Genomic DNA, 18,715 nt, shown 5'->3' on the forward strand with positions numbered 1-18,715 from the left:
TGCAGGTCATTCACTAGGTCCCCCCATTTAGTTCTGGGATTTTTGCTCACTGTTCTTGTGATCATTTTGACCCCACGGGGTGAGATCTTGCGTGGAGCCCCAGATCGAGGGGGATTATCAGTGGTCTTGTATGTCTTCCATTTCCTAATAATTGCTCCCACAGTTGATTTCTTCAAGCCATGCTGCTTACCTAATGCAGATTCAGTCTTCCCAGCCTGGTGCAGGTCTACAATTTTGTTTCTGATGTCCTTTGGTCTTGGCCATAGTGGAGTTTGGAGTGTGACTGTTTGATGTTGTGTACAGGTGTCTTTTATACTGATAACAAGTTCAAACAGGTGCCATTAATACAGGTAACGAGTGGAGGACAGAGGAGCCTCTTAAAAGAAGAAGTTACAGGTCTGTGAGAGCCAGAAATCTTGCTTGTTTGTAGGTGACCAAATACTTATTTTCCACCATAATTTGCAAATAAATTCATTAAAAAATCCTACAATGTGATTTTCTGTTTTTTTTCCCTCATTTTGTCTGTCAAAGTTGAAGTGTACCTATGATGAAAATTACAGGCCTATCTCATCTTTTTAAGTGGGAGAACTTGCACAATTGCTGGATGACTAAATAATTTTTTGCCCCACTGTATCTGTATTCCTAGTTATGTGAAATCCATTGATTAGGGCCTAAAGAATTTATTTAAAGTGACACATTTCTTTATATGAACTGTACAATTATTGCACATTGCGTTTATATTTTTGCTCAATGTATTTATGACTTTTGTACAGTAATCTCTTGGCTCTTAACTTTGAAACATTGGGTCTATCAACTCAGGGAAAAAACCATATGAAAGTCATCATTCTCAGCTACTGGAAAATACATGTTGGGAGGATAAAATCATATATTTATGATATTGATGTACTTACTGTACTGGTCAAATTGACCAGTAACATGTCAGCCAAATCGAACATAAGGGAAGGGTTAATTCCCTCTCATTTACTAACCACAAATTAACTATGGTCCCCTGTATACGCTTCTATATATCTGCCTGCACATGAACACTGATACATAACCCATAAGAAGCATGTGATATTCCATGGTTGCTAAGAACACTTAAAACAATCCATCATGAAAGCAATTCAATCCAGCATGATTATTCACCATTTGTTATCACACACTTCCAAACTGGCAATGCTTGTCATTTGTTTCTATGTGTTTCCCACACTGTAATTGACAACAGTATTTCACCATGTGACAGTTTAAGGTCGCTGGCTTCATTGTTACCCACATGACAGGGGAATTTGTTATTACTCTCTGAAGTGACTGAGGTTATAGTGTTTTACAATGACAGCTGCATGGGCCTAGCCCACTTAAAACATATTTAAATGTAAACTTTTTTTTATTGATGATGAATAATTTAATTTCTATAACTTGTTCAAACTAGATTTTTTTTGGGGGGGAAGGAAAAATAATTTATGACATTTTCCAGAAGTGGTATATTTTCAAAACTCCTAGTACAAAGGTCAAACTGATAACAGTTCTAATGCCCCATGTCTTATGTTCAGAACCTTTGATTTAGTATTCAATGGAGTAGAACACATCACATTCATGCAAAATATATATTTTTGGGAAAATGCATGAGGACAATTTAATCCAATTATATTTTTGAAGTGCCTAATAGAAGGAATAGATGATAAATATCATCCATACAATATTTAACTATGTACCAGTATGAACCTTTTTTTTTAAGTTTACCTCAACCCAATTTTATTTACAGATTTGTTTGTATCCAATGTAAAGTTTGGAGCACGTTGAGAAAAATGTCAGTCTTACCGTTTCAGTATCCTTATATAGTACATACATAGAAGAAATTGTCCGATATAGGGATATTGCGGCATGTATTGTAAAGCAGAAGCTTATAGTAAAAAGGTATTGGTGTAGCCTGGTGTAGAGTATGTATTTCCATTTCTGCCCCATGCAACAGTGAACAAGATAAACTTTTCTATGTGACTTGTGACTAACTGTTTAAGTATCATCAGCTAAAACAATCAGTTTACAGTATATCAATGAAATTCAGATAGAGTGGAATATACTGTAATTTACCGAAGTATTTCAGCAGTGCATTGTACACTACTCCATAATTTCAAATGGTATTACATAGAGTAAGTGACTCTACACTTTGTCTTATTGTATTGATGCACACTGGCTGATGGGGGAAGATTATGTAGTATTTACAGCCACATCCATCTACAGTGCCTTGCGAAAGTATTCGGCCCCCTTGAACTTTGCGACCTTTTGCCACATTTCAGGCTTCAAACATAAAGATATAAAACTGTATTTTTTTGTGAAGAATCAACAACAAGTGGGACACAATCATGAAGTGGAACGACATTTATTGGATATTTCTAACTTTTTTAACAAAACAAAAACTGAAAAATTGGGCGAGCAAAATTATTCAGACCCTTTTACTTTCAGTGCAGCAAACTCTCTCCAGATGTTCAGTGAGGATCTCTGAATGATCCAATGTTGACCTAAATGACTAATGATGATAAATACAATCCACCTGTGTGTAATCAAGTCTCCGTATAAATGCACCTGCACTGTGATAGTCTCAGAGGTCCGTTAAAAGCGCAGAGAGCATCATGAAGAACAAGGAACACACCAGGCAGGTCCGAGATACTGTTGTGAAGAAGTTTAAAGCCGGATTTGGAAACAAAAAGATTTCCCAAGCTTTAAACATACCAAGGAGCACTGTGCAAGCGATAATATTGAAATGGGATGAGTATCAGACCACTGCAAATCTACCAAGACCTGGCCGTCCCTCTAAACTTTCAGCTCATACAAGGAGAAGACTGATCAGAGATGCAGCCAAGAGGCTGCAAAAAAAAGTGTTGTTTAAAGTTTGCCACAAGCCACCTGGGAGACACACCAAACATGTGGAAGAAGGTGCTCTGGTCAGATGAAACCAAAATTGAACTTTTTGGCAACAATGCAAAACGTTATGTTTGGCGTAAAAGCAACACAGCTCATCACCCTGAACACACCATACCCACTGTCAAACATGGTGGTGGCAGCATCATGGTTTGGGCCTGCTTTTCTTCAGCAGAGACAGGAAAGATGGTTAAAATTGATGGGAAGATGGATGGAGCCAAATACAGGACCATTCTGGAAGAAAACCTGATGGAGTCTGCAAAAGACCTGAGACTGGGACGGAGATTTGTCTTCCAACAAGACAATGATCCAAAACATAAAGCAAAATCTACAATGGAATGGTTCAAAAATAAACATATCCAGGTGTTAGAATGGCCAAGTCAAAGTCCAGACCTGAATCCAATCGAGAATCTGTGGAAAGAACTGAAAACTGCTGTTCACAAATGCTCTCCATCCAACCTCACTGAGCTCGAGCTGTTTTGCAAGGAGGAATGGGAAAAAATGTCAGTCTCTCGATGTGCAAAACTGATAGACATACCCCAAGCGACTTACAGCTGTAATCGCAGCAAAAGGTGGCGCTACAAAGTATTAACTTAAGGGGGCTGAATAATTTTGCACGCCCAATTTTTCAGTTTTTGATTTGTTAAAAAAGTTAGAAATATCCAATAAATGTCGTTCCACTTCATGATTGTGTCCCACTTGTTGTTGATTCTTCACAAAAAAATACAGTTTTATATCTTTATGTTTGAAGCCTGAAATGTGGCAAAAGGTCGCAAAGTTCAAGGGGGCCGAATACTTTCGCAAGGCACTGTATTGTTGGTTACAGAATTATTTTGATTCAGTAGTTATCAGTTTTGAGCAGTATGATTAAGTGATAATTAAATGGATTATTAACATATTACAAGAAAATCATATCAAAAGTAATGTGAATATTGCATTGTGAAACACAGATCATTCGATTGAATATGTATGCAAATTGAAAGTGTGACTTGGTGCTGTAAACAATTGACTTTGTAAATGTTTTTAAAGGTAAAGGTACTTAGAGTTTAGAAACATAGCTATTTTGATGACCTGTTTAGATTTTTATACGAAGAGTTGTGAAAATGTACCACATACTATATAGCAAAATGCACCAAAGTGATAAAAAAAAAGTGTTCTGTGTGGGCAGGTATAATGTTATAAATTATGAAACTTCTCAAAGACCTGTGACATTTTACAGACAAAAAAAAGGAAACCTTCTAAATAATGCAGTCCAATGTTGACCACCCACTAGGTCTGCCTGCAGTCTCAAACTGGTTAATGACATGGAGTTCTTGACACAAACTGTCTAAGCTTCCTTTCCATAGGTTCACTATAAACAAACAGTCAAGTCCTAACGAAGTGTCCCTTTTAGTAGTAATGTTTGGCAAAACACAATTTCGTTTTTTCTAATTTGTTCTCCCAATTCAATGAACTTGTTTCCCTAGGAAAAACACAACAGGGGGAAAGCTTGTTCCGCTTGTCAAGATACTGTAGATCACTGACTTCAATGCATACACATATTTAATTTGTGGGGGGAGAACTACACCTTAAACATGCTTTTAGATACCTACTTTCTTCTACAACCCCCATAAGGCATAGTGCACACAGATTAAATAATGAAAGTTATTTGATACTGGGGAATATTTAGTTCTAAAAAGTAGGTGGTACAGAGCTTTACATTCGGTGGCAATAATGCAGTACAGTATAGGTCTTTGACATCTGTACCAAGGAACTACTTTACCCTGGATTTACCCCAGCAATCTATGAGAAGTACACATGCTTTATTCCCTTTAATCCCTTAAAACAGGTGTGACATATGGGAATGTTCCCTGATGATCGAGCTGTCCAGAGGTTTGTGGGCATTACAGAGATTCTGGAAGAGAATGACAGTCCCCCGAGGTCATCTGTGGTTGATGAGATGAGGAAGCAAAATGAAACGTGTCCTCTCTAACCTGCCCATAGGTGACCCTACCGCAGTGACCCACGTGTTGTAGATTTGGCTTGTTCCGCTGGCCTAACAACAAGCTCCACAGGCAATTTTGGGATTAGGCTATTATCATAACCTAATGGGAGTGATTGTCGTCCTGTTTTGCATTGTCTGCTCTTTAGAGACCGCTGTGCCACCGAGGACACCATGCGCTACACGTGTTAGCTTGTTTCTGGTAGATTTAGCTGCAGGAAGTTACTCTGATTCTCAGCATTTGCCTGAAAAGTGTTGGTGTAGTACTTTCACACAATATTGACATTTGAAATTAACATTAATAGATGTTTATTGGAAGGGTTGCATTAAACAATGCCGAAGTATCGTCTACAATTGAACTCAGCAATTTTAGCCCTGTGCGTTGCGGTGAGGATTTACGCCTGTCATTTATATATTAACCCTTCTAATTCAAAATAGTATCCTTTCATAGCACTTCATATCTGTAGGAGTGTCAACACAAACACGTTTCCTCCCAAATAGGCTGGGCCTGGGCTGCTCTGAGGTTGGTGAGTCAGCTCAGGAGAGAGAAAAAAATCTCACTTGGAGGTCCAGCCAACTTGGAATAGATCTGTGAGTGCACACACTTACCAGGTTCGCCATTCCGGCCTCTTCTTCCCCGCTTTCCTGGCGGGCCTGCATTAGAGGGAAGCACAAAATATTTCTGGTCAGGGCTTCCATTCTTTCTTCAGTTTTCTATTCTATAATTTGCAATTTGCATTTAAATGCCCTCCGGTTCAAACAACCCCAATAGGGAGAGGAGGAGACCGTGTCAAAATATTGTGTTTGGATCTTCTATGCACCTCAAGGATCCCAAGGTTCATTAAGCATTTCGACACAATTTAGAAGCAAACTCAACTGGAAATGGGGACATACTCTCTTGCTGCAAAAGTGATCCTTTTGGTTTCATCTCTTTCTTTTTCGTGGTGTTATTATTAGCTTGGATGCCCTGATTTCTAATTTGTTTTTGCAATAGTCATTTTCAGATTCCGTCTTCTCTTTGCGCCTTTCGTGAACAGCATCAATTTGTTAATGCTCAGCCGGAAGAGTAAAACAATTACACGCATTGCTAAGTTTGACATGCTGGGAACTCGACTGCAGTGCTTTCTGGATGACCTCTGGGGATGTAAGCCGCTTGCCCAAAATGTAGCTTCTTCATGGGGGAAATGAACATGCTTTGCAATGGAGGGCTGGATGTCAAAACCAGGTTTCTCTCAAGGATACTCTGCAAGGCTTATGGTTGTTACAGTATTTAAATACATGTCTTGAAACGTAATTGACTTTTCAACACGGAACTAAAACGGGCCTGCCATAACCCATCATCATCTGAGGAGGTCAAATCTAAACGAACCAAGCAAGACAAACCTCAACGCTCAGTTTTCACTACAGATTTCTATCCAGATCTACACTTTATATACAAACATATGTGGACACGCCTTCAAATTACTGGATTCGGCTATTTCAGCCACACCCATTGCTGACAGGTGTATAAAATCGAGCACACAGCCTCGGAACTTATATAGACAAACATTAGCAGTAGAATGTCCTCACTGAAGAGCTCAATGACTTTCAACGTGGCACCGTCATAGGATGCCACCTTTCCAACAAGTCAGTTCGTCAAATATCTGCCCGGATGGAGCTGCCCCGGTGAACTGTCAGTGATGTTATTGTGACGTGGAAATGTCTAGGAGCAACAACAGCCACACAAGCTAACAGAACGGAATCGCCGAGTGCTGAAGCGCGTACAAATCGTGTGTCCTCAGTTGCAACACTCACTACTGAGTTCCAAACGTCCTCTGGAAGCAACGTCAGCACAATAACTGTTCATTGGGAGCTTCATGTAATGGGTTTCCATGGCCGAGCAGCCACACACAAGCCTAAGATATACCATGCGCAAAACCAAGCGTCGGCTGGAGAGGTGTAAAGCACGCCGCCATTCGACTCTGGAGCAGTGGAAACGCGTTCTCTGGAGTGATGAATCACGCTTCACCACCTGGCAGTCTGACAGACTAAGTTTGGCGGATGCCTGGAGAACACTACCTGTCTGAATGCATAGTGCCAACTGTAAAGTTTGGTTGAGGAGGATTAATGGTCTGAGGATGTTGACCATGGTTTGGGCAAGGCTCCTTAGTTCCAGTGAAGGGTTATCTTTACTTTACAGCATACAATGACATTCTAGACAACTTCCAACTTTGTGACAATAGTTTCCTGTTTCAGCATGACAACGCCCCCATGCATAAAACGAGGTCCATACAGAAATGGTTTATCGAGATCGGTGTGGAAGATCTTGACTGGCCTGCACAGAGTCCTGACCTCAACCCAATCGAACACCTTTGGGATGAATTGTAACGCCGACTGCGAGAGGCCTAATCGCCCAACATCAGTGCACAAACTCACTAATACACTTGTGGTTGAATGGAAGCAAGTCCCCACAGCAATGTTCCAACATCTAGTGGAAAGCCTTCCTGGAAGAGCGGAGGCTGTTATAGCAGCAAAGGGGGGACCAACTCCACATTAATGCCAATGATTTTGGAAAGAAATGTTCGATGAGCAGGTGTCCACATACTTTTGGCTATGTAGTGTACTTTCAGACAGCAACAGTGTGAAACAGTATTGTAAATTCCCTTTTGAGCACTGTTCTGACAAACACAGTGTTTTATAAGGCCTCCTGAGTTGCGCAGCGGTCTAAGGCACTGTATCGCAGTGCTTGAGGCATCACTACAGCCCCTGGTTCGATCCCAGGCTGTGTCACAGCCGGCCGGGACTGGGAGACCCATGAGGCGGCACACAATTGTCCCAGCGTTGTCCGGGTTAGGGGAGGGTTTGGCCGGCCAGGATTTCCTTGTCCCATTGCGCTCTAGCGACTCCTTGTGGTGGGCCGGGGGCCTGTAAGCTGACTGGTTGCCAGATGGTGTTTACTCTGATAAAAATTGGTGCGGCTGGCTTCCCGGGTGCGGCTTGGCAGGGTTGTGTTTCGGGGGATGCATGGCTCTCGACCTTCGCCTCTTCCGAGTCCGTACAGGAGTTGCAGCGATGGGACAAGACTGTAACTACCAATCGGGGAGAAAAAGGGGGTAAAAGTATGAAAAAAGCATGAATGACCAACCTGTTTAAAATACTTACTGTTAGTATGACATCCAGGATTTCAATATTTACCATGAATTGCATGTGCAGGACAACTACTGGTAAATGGAGTGAAGTGAACTTGAGCCAATGTCAAACAACTTCATTAATAACAGAGGCTGTCATTTGTATTCAGGTCAATGTAAATAATGAGAGACATGAGAGACAAAACTGCAATAAGGGAGCCATTGTATTAATTTATGTGACAGTAATATGTTGTGACCAGGTAAAAATAAAAAAATCCAGATTTCCCCGAAATCCCAGTTGGACGTATCCCAGAATCAATGGAGAATAAGCAGAAAGAAGAGAATTTATTGAAAGTTCCTGGAATTTGCAACCCTAGTTGTGGAAGAGATGGTGTGAAGCCATCAACAACCATTGCAGTATCTCAAATATCCGTTGGAATGAGCCGACTTGTACTCATACATTTGCTGCCTTTTCAAGAAAGTGTATGGTAAGAAAATATGTAATTTCGCTGCAGCAAATAAATAACTTTGTTCAAAACAACACATTTCTCGAGTAGCCAATAATTCATTTTTTCTGCAATGGTTATGATAACCTTTTATGGCCATGTTCAGTTCATATTCCCGAAGTACCCATTCAACAAATTAACATGCACATCCCTCATTTAATTGGGCCTATTAGATAGCTTTATAACATACAGTTTATATTTTGCATTGAAGTGTGTAGGCTACTGTAGTATAAAAAAGATTCTGAGTAGACACTGTTTCAGAATTCTCATGCAGTGCAGCATATGGTTCTGGAAAAAGTAAATGCTAAACATTATTAAATTCAAACAATCTGCTTAAAAGGTCCACAACAATTTGCAATGGTTTTTGTCTTACAGAAACGGTCAGATAAAGAAAATGTCACTGTAAAACACCTTAAAAGACATTTCATCAAGTTCGCCATTGCTATTTCCTTTATTTATTTCCTGTCATGTCACCATAAAAGGTGAATGACGGGGATTTTTTCAGGCAGAGTTTTAAAGCTCGTTCATGCACACAGTTTCAGGATGGGTTCGATTTATAACGGGTAACATGCGTATGGCATGCACCAAGTTTATAAATCTCAATATTTTTGTACAGTCTTTTCAGAACTGTGAAGTGTACTCAATGGTTATGAAGACCCAGAACGGCACAGCCCATTTTTGCACGGCTTTGGCAGTATTCTCAAACAGGCCCTGTCCACAAAGAATGTCCACATGTTCTCAGTAAATACTTAGTTAATGTGTGTCCAGCAGTCATGGACAATTACATCCGGGAGTCACTGGAGGCAGGTTTCATTCACCCCTCTACATCCCCTGGTGCAGGGTTCTTCTTCGTGGATAAGTAGGATGTAGGCCTGCGTCCCTGCATCGACTACAGAGGGTTGAACCAGATTACGATCTAAGTTTATTTGTCACGTGCTCCAAATACAACAGGTGTAGACCTCACAGTGAAATGCCTACTGACAAGCCCTAACCAACAGTGCAATTTTTAAGGAAAAAAATGGTATTAGGTAGGCAATAGATAAGTAAAGATAGTAAAAAAAATTTTTACAAAACATTACTGTGGTACCGGTACAGAGTCAATGTGTGGCGGCACCGGTTAGTCGGGCTAATTGAGGTAATATGTACATGAACGTATAGTTAAAGTGACTATGCACAGATGATAAACAGAGAGTAGCAGCAGCGTAAAAGAGGGATTGGCTGTCACACCCTGATCTGTTTCACCTGTCCTTATGATTGTCTCCACCCCCTCCAGGTGTCGCTTATTTTCCCCAGTATATTTATCCCCGTTTCCTGTCTCTCTGTGCCAATTTATCTTGTATCTTTGTCAAGTCAACCAGCATGTTTTTTCCCGAACTCCTTTTCTCTTCTCTTTGCTAGTCCTCCCGTTTTTGACCCTTGCCTGTTTTCTGGACTCCATTCCCGCCTGCCTTGACCTCGAGCCTGCCTGCCCTTCGGTACCTACTGGACTCTGAACTGGTTTTGACCTTTTGGCTGTACACGACCATTCTCTTGCCTACCACTTTTTGGATTGATAAACATCTAAGACTCCAACCATCTGCCTCCTGTGTCTGCATCTGGGTCTAGCTTTGTGCCCTTATATTGGGGGTGGCGGGACACACTTCAAATAGTCTGGGTAGCCATTTGATCACATGTTCAGGAGTCTTATGGCTTGGGGGTAAAAGCTGTTGAGAAGCCTTTTGTTCCTAGACTTGGCCGCTAGCCATGCGGTAGCAGGTAGAACAGTCTATGACAGGGGTGGCTGGGGTCTTTGACAATTTTTAGGGCCTTCCTCTGACAAAGCCTGGTTTAAAGGTCCTGGATGGCAGGCAGCTGTAGAACCGTTTGAGGACCCATGCCAAAATGTCAGTCTCCCGAGGGGGAGTAGGTTTTGTCGTGCCCGCTTCATGACTGTCATGGTGTACTTGGACCATATTAGTTTGTTGGTGATGTGAACACCAAGGAACTTGAAGCTCCCAACCTGCTAAACTGTCGACGAGAACGGCAGTGTGCTCAGTTCTCTTTTTGCTATAGTCCACAATCATCTCCTTTGTCTTGATTACGCTGAGGGATAGGTTGTTGTTCTGGCACCACCCATCCAGGTTTCTGACCTCCTCCCTATAGGCTGTCTCATCGTTGTTGGTGATCAGGCATACTACTGTGTCGTCTGAAAACTTAATGATGGTGTTGGAGCCAGGCCATGCAGTTGTGGGTGAACAGGGAGTACAGGGGGAACTGAGCACGCACCCCTTAGGGGCTCCAGTGTTGCGGATCAGCGTGGCACATGTGTTGCTACCTATCCTCACCATCCTGGGGGCGGCCCGTCCGGAAGTCCAGGATCCAGTAGCAGAGGGAGGTGTTTAGTCCCAGGGTCCTTAGCTTATTGATGATCTTTGAGGGCACTATGGTGTTGAACACTGAGCTGTAGTCAATGAATAGCATTCTCACGTAGGTGTTCCTTTTGTCCAGATGGGAAAGGGTAGGGTTACCCCCTACCCCTGATGTCCTCCACTTTGGAGTTGGTCCAAGGGGCCCAATTCTTCACCTAACTGGACCTACGAAATGCTTACAATCTGGTGAGAGTCAGAGAGAGAGATGAGTGGAAGACTGCCTTTAACACCCCTAGTGGCCACTATGAATATTTAGTCATGCCCTTTGGATTATCGAGCTCACCGGCAGTCTTTCAAGCATTGGTCAGTGACACCCTGAGGGAGGGATATGTTGAATCGGTTCATTTTTCTTTGTCTCAACGACATCTTGATCTTCAAGCAAATCAGCCATTATCTGTAAACCCATTGTCTGTACATTTCGAATTTTTCTAACACCCAAAACAGTTTTTTCCTGCATTCTAGAGTAATAATCATTATGCTTAATTCTATATAAAAAAAAATGGTGTCTATTTTTCTGCATATCTAAGCATACCCCTTCGCTGTATCCTCCTGATTGGTGTTTTTTTTATTTTTATAAACTACATTTGCTACTCTGCATCTCTGCTAAAATCTGGGGAAAAGATTGAACGGAATGTGAGTCTTATTTAGTTATTGCTTGCTTTTCTACCAACCTTGCCAGTAGGCAAGCCAGCTAAGATGGCAAGTCAAGCTAGATACTCTAACTTGATAACCTGAAATATATTTTTGGTAGATAGGTTCCCAATCTGAGCTAGCTAAAGCCAACTTCATAAAACCGGCTATTTGTATTACAGGAAAAATAAAGATTCACTAGAAGTTGACAATTTCCATCAAGTCATTTAGAGGCTGGGAGAGGGGCAAGCAGTCGACTGGCAGACCAGGGTAAATTAAACCACCGTTTCTTTCAAATAAAAAGCCTGCATAGGTAAAATGCTCATCAAAAGCAACAACTTGCGTAGACAGGGAAGGTAAGGAATTTCCATGCTAGGGTGCATTAACTGTTTCCCAAAATGTCTACAGATCACCAGCAGTCTAAGAACTTAGAAAGGAGCAAGATTTTCCAACTATTTTTCAATTGCCCGAAAAGCTGCAAATTTCCAACCTTGACCCAAGCCTGATTTGTTCTATATTTGACTGCCAGAGAGATGAAAAATAGACGAGAACAATTCTAGAGCTAATTCAGGGTCAGGCATGCAGCTGATAGAGGAAACGTCAGAGTAATATATATATACAGTGCCTTCAAAGTATTCACACCCCTTGACCCTGCGGTAAAAATGTTTACTCTATGTCCTGAATACAAAGCGTTATGTTTAGGGCAAATCCAACAACACATCACTGAGTACAACTCTTTACATTTTCATACATGGCGGTGACTGCATCATGTTATTGGTGTGCTTGTCATCGCCAAGGATCAGGGTGGTTTTTTAATAAAAAGAAACAGAATAGAGCAAAGCACAGGCAAAATCCTACATGAAAAAATGGTTCAGTCTGCTTTTCAGACATTGGGAGACAAATTCACCTTTCAGCAGGACAATAACCTAAAATACAAGGCCAAATATATACTGGAGTTGTTTACCAAGGGTGACATTGAATGTTCAGGAGTTGCTATTGGCTTAAATCTATGGCTTGACTTGAAAATGGCTGTCTGGCAATGATCAACAACCAACTTGACAGAGCTTGAAGAATTTTTTTTAAAGAATATTGGGCAAATATTGTACAATTCAGGTGTGCAAAGCTCTTACAGACGTACCCAAAATAACTCACCAGTGTAATCACTGCCAGGTGATTCTAACATGTGTTGACTCAGGGGTGTGAATACTGATGTAAATGTATTCTGTATATTTTTTAAACTATTTTATACTTTTTAGAATAATAGTGAATACATCAAAACTACGAAATTACACATATGGAATGATGTACTAACCAAAAAAGTGTAAAGCAAATTATTCAAAGTAGCTACCCTTTGCCTTGATGGTAGCTTTGCACACTCTTGGCATTCTCTCAACCAGCTTCATGAGGTAGTCACCTGGAATGCATTTCAATTAACAGGTGTGCCATCTTAAAAGTTAATTTGTGGAATTTCTTTCTTTCTTAATGCGTTTCAGACGATCAGTTGTGTGTCACAAGGTAGGGGGTGGTACACAGACCATATCCCTATTTGGCAAGTCCATATTATGGCAAGAACAGCTCAAATTAACACAGAGAAATGACAGTCCATCATTACTTAAAGACATTAAGGTTAGTCAATACGGGAAATTTCAAGAACTCGCAAAAATCATCAAGAGCTATGATGAAACTGGCTCTCATGAGGACCGCCACGGGAAAGGAAGACCCAGGTTTACCTCTGCTGCAGAGGGTAAGTTCATTAGAGTTACCAGCCTCAGAAATTGCAGTCCAAATAAATGCTTCACAGAGTTCAAGCAACAGACACATCTCAACATAATCTGTTCAGAGGAGACTGTGTGAATCAGGCTTTCATGGTCAAATTGCTGCTAAGAAACCACTATTAAAATACACCAATAAGAAGAGACTTTCTTCCCACCATAAAGCATGGAGGAGGAGGTGTGATGGTGTGGTGGTGACACTGTCAGTGATTTATTTAGAATTCAAGGCACACTTGACCAGCATGGCTACAACAGCATTCTGCAGGGATACACCATCCCATCTGGTTAGCGCTTAGTGGGACTATCATTTGTCTTTCAGCAAGGCAATGACCTAAAACACACCTGCAGGCTGTGTAAGGGCTATTTGACCAAGGAGAGTGATGGAGTGCTGCATCAGATAACCTGGCCACAATCACCGGACCTCAACCCAATTGAGGAGGTTTGGGATGAGTTGGATCGCAGAGTAAAGGAAAATCAGCCAACAAGTGCTCAGCATATGTGAGAGCTCCTTCAAGGCTGTTGGAAAAGCATTACAGGTGAAACTGGTTAAGAGAATACTAAGAGTGTGCAAAGCTGTCGTCAATGCAAAGGGTGGCTACTAATCTAAAATCTAAAATATATTTTGATTTGTTTTTCTTGGTTACTACATGATGTGCTATTTCATATTTTTTACCTCATCACTATTATTTCACAATGTAGAAAATAGTAAAAATAAAGAAAAACTCTTGAATGAATAGGTGTGTCCTAACTTTTGACTGGTACTGTATATTTAATCAATTTTGAATTCAGGCTGTAACACAGCAAAATGTGGAATAAGACAATGGGTATGAATACTTTCTGAAGGCACTGTTATGAAGACAAGCTTGTGGGGGATTAAAAAAAAACATTTCTCTTCACAACGATACGAGGATCAGTGTTAATATGTTTGGTATATCTAATACATGCAATACATCATAAGCAAAGACACCGCAGGACTACTTGTCAGTGTCACCTATTATCCTGCACACCTGTCACCATCGTCTAGTGCACCTGCGCCTCATGACACTCACCTGGACTCCATCACCTCCTTGATTATCTTCCCTATCTATATCTGTCACTCCCCATGGCTCTTTCCTCAGATGTTATTTATTCTGTTTTCATGTCGGTGCGTTGCTTGTGTGTCATGGTAGGTTTTCTGTTTATTTATTAAAACACTCACTCCCTGAATTTGCTTCCCGACTCTCAGTGCACTCGTTACAGTCAGTGAGGAGTTTGCTGGATTTATTTTGCATTAATCGGTGGGGGTTTTACAATAAATTGATTCAGGTGAAGTCAAGACAAATTTCTTCAAATGGTCTGAGGCCGGGGTAAGCCAATGTAAGTCAAAATCCCCTAAAACAACTAATTCAGATGACAATGATTTAAAATACTCAGTACCGACAGCTTGCGCGAGTGTGGTAAATCCCTGCAACAGATACATTTGTATTGTGGCCATATGCCAAAATACACATTTATCTTTGGGACTTAGTGCTGTTTAGAGAACATGATGCCACAACAGTTGATTTCAGTCGGTCACACTTGAATATGTTGTAATCAGCAATATCAATGTCCTTATCCGGGATCGAGCAAATTCTGTGAGAACCAAAATATCCGGGCTTGTGTCACCCAGATATCTCGCGGGGCACAAACCTCAGAGATCAATCGGTAAACTCTGATTTACCATCCCAAGGTATCCCTGGACAACGTCTATTTGTGCCCCTACTGGATGGAAACTACAAATGTAACAGCTGTGCTCAATGCAATGGCACTTAAAAATGTAGATCCTAAAACACCCCCAAACAGGGAAACAGATCCCAATCAAAGATGTTATCACGTGCTCCACTAAGTTATTTATCTTATAACTTGTCCTTGTGGTAAAAAAATGATGTGGGTAAAACAAAGCGCAAATTAAAAGTACGTATCTCGGAGCATCGTTGCACCATTAGGTGTAAAAACTTGACTTACCCAGTTGCGGCCCACTTTTTGGAAGAAAACCACTCGATTTCGTCTCTACTTTATATTGGCATCGAACATGTCACCCTCCCTAGGAGAGGGGGTGACCTCGACAATTTATTGTTAAAACGAGAGGCTGCCTGGATCTTAATTTAAAGACCCTTGCTCCCTTTGGTCTCAACGTAGACTTTGATCTGAATGATAATTAACCACAACTGGCAATGATTACAGACACCTGTGTGTGTCTTTTGACACTATTTAAATGTAATTGTACCCTGATGAAGACAGCTTGTCTGTCGAAACGTTGGACATAAATATTTTTGCATCTGAGCTCCTCGAGTGTGCGGCACTCCTTTATATTTTTAAATGCACCCAGATATCAACATCTTTTCATTAAACTTTCTACACTGATATGTCAACAGGCTTTGACCAACTTTCGTAGTAGGTGGAGAGAATTGCCAGTCTTTTTGTCTGCACTGGGATAATCTGTCGCTGTAGAACTTGACATCAGCCCCCCCCAGCAAACCTCTTAAATAAAATGTTAAATACAACATGTTTAATACATATGTTCCATGAATTTCACTGCCTACTGCCTGTCAGACATGGACAAACAAAACACCAACTCAGAAAGCCCAAGGTACTTCTTCTGGTATAGCGTGTGTCCAAATCAGACAAACACATGTATTTAAATTTAAAGTCAGTTAAGAACAAATTCTCATTTACAATGACGGCCTAGGAACAGTAGGTTAACTGACCGACAGATTTTGACCTTGTCAGCTTGGGGATTCGACCGTTCGGTTACTGGCCCAACGCTCGAAAAACTAGGCACTAGACCGCCCTAATGCCTTTTATTTTATAATGAATGGACATAGAGGACCTGCTCCCAGATCAGCACTCCCTCTATGAGAATCCTACTTTATGAATACAGGCCCCGGAGTCCACCCACTTACTCAAGCAACATCCCTGGTCGCTTTCCACAAGACTTGACTTCAACCATATACTCTAAAGAAAGCACAATTATCACATGCTGTGTGCATCCCTTCGCTTTGACCCTGAAAATGATGCACAGGCTATAATTTACATCCTCTTTGAGCCGTGCTATGGGGCTATGATCGTAATCATTTCCCCTTCTATATACGACCCCCTGCCCCAGGGCTTGAGTTTCAGTATATCCACATTTATCAGCCAGCACTCTAGTGTTGCTTGTTCCCTACAGGTTTATTCCCCCTATGGCCTAGACACGCCAGGGTAACTGGTACAGGCTGTTATGTCACAGATACCCCCTCGTCAACAGGAAAATAGAACATGAGAGGCCTTGAGGGGGGGGGGGGGGGGGGGGCAAGAGGAGAAGGGGGGTATCAGGGGGCCAGGCCATAGGGTTTAGGAAGGGACATTTTTCATATGACTCACTTTCACAAATTACTGTTGTAATGTAAAAGCTGCAATGCACAAGTTTTACTTGCACTAATCCAACTTCAAATGGCCTGTGATGACCTTATCACAGTATGGGTAGGACTTTTGGATCAACAATGTGCCTGGATGTAGGACTGCAAGTAAAGCTATACTATATTCAACACTATATTCTTTCCTCACACTTCATTATCATCCAAGTGTCATTCCAACAAGTGCTGTACTCAACTTGGAAAACATTGACACTAAACCCCCCCTCCCCCCCTAAAATACCCAAACGCAATACCCACACCAAGAGCCACCAGCGCTCTGTTAGACATAGACTTGATGGATGTTGGGAAAATGCTGTTTTTTTCTGCAGTTCAGCTGAGCATAAAATAATGGTCCTGTATGTTAAATCAACCCAGAGCTAAAGTAATTGTCCAGCTGACACATGGGAAGTCTCCCCTCCCTGACCCCTCATCAACACTGACAGATTGGGCCGGGAGGCCTGTTGTCTCAGCCTGGAAAGAGAGCGGGATTAGTGCAACAGCACCAGTGTGTTAAACCAACTGATCGATTTCCCCGCTCACACAGCTTGTGTGTATGTCAATGTACAAACTACATGCTGTATGTGATTTTCACCTAATTGTATGTCCACAAACACACCACTTCAAGAGCCATGCAACAATAAGCTGGCACTTAACGAACACCCTGCTTTTATCGTTGCCGTTGATTTGAATTCTGCGTCATTAAGACACGTGATCCCCAACTTCCAACACGTCCTTCATCACTATGGGCGATAAAGATCATCAAGGACGTCACCCAGCCGAGCCACGGCCTGTTCACCCCGCTGCCGTCCAAAAGGCGAGGTCAGTACAGGTGGATCAAAGCTGGGACCAAGAGACTGAAAAACAGCTTCTATCTCAAGGCCATCAGACTGTTAAATAGCCATCACTAGCCGGCTACCACCAGGTTACTCAACCCTGCACCTTAGAGGGTGCTGCAAAATGTACATTGACATGGAATTACTGGTCACATTCAAAATGGAACACTAGTCACTTGAATAATGTTTACATACTGCTTTACTCATTTCAGATACACTACCGTTCAAATGTTTGGGGTCACTTAGAAATGTCCTTGTTTTTGAAAGAAAAGCACTTTTTTGTCCATTAAAATAACATTAAATTGATCAGAAATACAGTGTAGACATTGTTAATGTTGTAAATGACTATTTTAGCTGGAAACAGATGGTTTTTAATTGAATATCTACAAAGTCGTACAAAGGCCCATTATCAGCAACCATCACTCCTGTTTTCCAATGGCACGTTGTGTTAGCTTTTTAAAATGATAATCTTGGATTAGCAAATTGATCATTAGAAATCCCTTTTACAATTATGTTAGCACAGCTGAAAACTGTTGTTCTGATTAAAGCAATAAAACTGTCCTTCTTTAGTTGAGTATCTGGAGCATCCGCATTTGTGGGTTCGATTACAGGCTCAAACAAAGAACTTTCTTCTGAAACTCGTCATTCTATTCTTGTTCTGAGAAATGAAGGCTATTCCATGTGAGAAAATGCCAAGAAACTGAAGCTCTTGTACAATGCTGTGTACTACTCCCTTCACAGAACAGCACAAACTGGCGCTAACCAGAACAGAAAGTTGAGTGGGAGGCCCCGGTGTACAACTGAGCAAGAGGACATTAGAGTGTCTAGTTTAAGAAACAGATGCCTCACAAGTCCTCAACTGGCAGCTTCATTAAATAGTACCCGCAAAACACCAGTCTCAACGTCAACAGTGAAGAGGTGACTCTGGGATGCTGGCCTTCAAGGCAGAGTTGCAAAGAAAAAGCCTTATCTCAGACTGGCCAATAAAAATAATGACCTTTAAACAAGGCACACCTGTTAATTTAAATTAATTCCATCTCCCACCTCATGAAGCTGGCATCGAGGCAAAGGGTGGCTAATTTGAAGAATTTCAAATATAAAATATATTTTGATTTGTTTAACACTTTTTTGGTTACTACATGATTCCAT

General features: G+C 41.3%; 1 non-coding gene across 1 annotated transcript in view; it reads right to left on the minus strand.

The window, feature by feature from the left end:
• Positions 1 to 5,458: 5,458 nt before the first annotated feature.
• The window catches only part of LOC110531933 (uncharacterized), a 140,757-nt gene continuing 127,500 nt past the window's right edge, over positions 5,459 to 18,715 (minus strand). The window contains exon 3 of the transcript XR_016483215.1: positions 5,459 to 5,551. This is a non-coding gene — a transcript (uncharacterized LOC110531933). The remainder of the gene's footprint in view (positions 5,552 to 18,715) is intronic.

This window comes from Oncorhynchus mykiss, chromosome 9 (genome assembly GCF_057628025.1).
Source record: "Oncorhynchus mykiss isolate SJ-2025 chromosome 9, ASM5762802v1, whole genome shotgun sequence".
Taxonomy (NCBI): domain Eukaryota; kingdom Metazoa; phylum Chordata; class Actinopteri; order Salmoniformes; family Salmonidae; genus Oncorhynchus; species Oncorhynchus mykiss.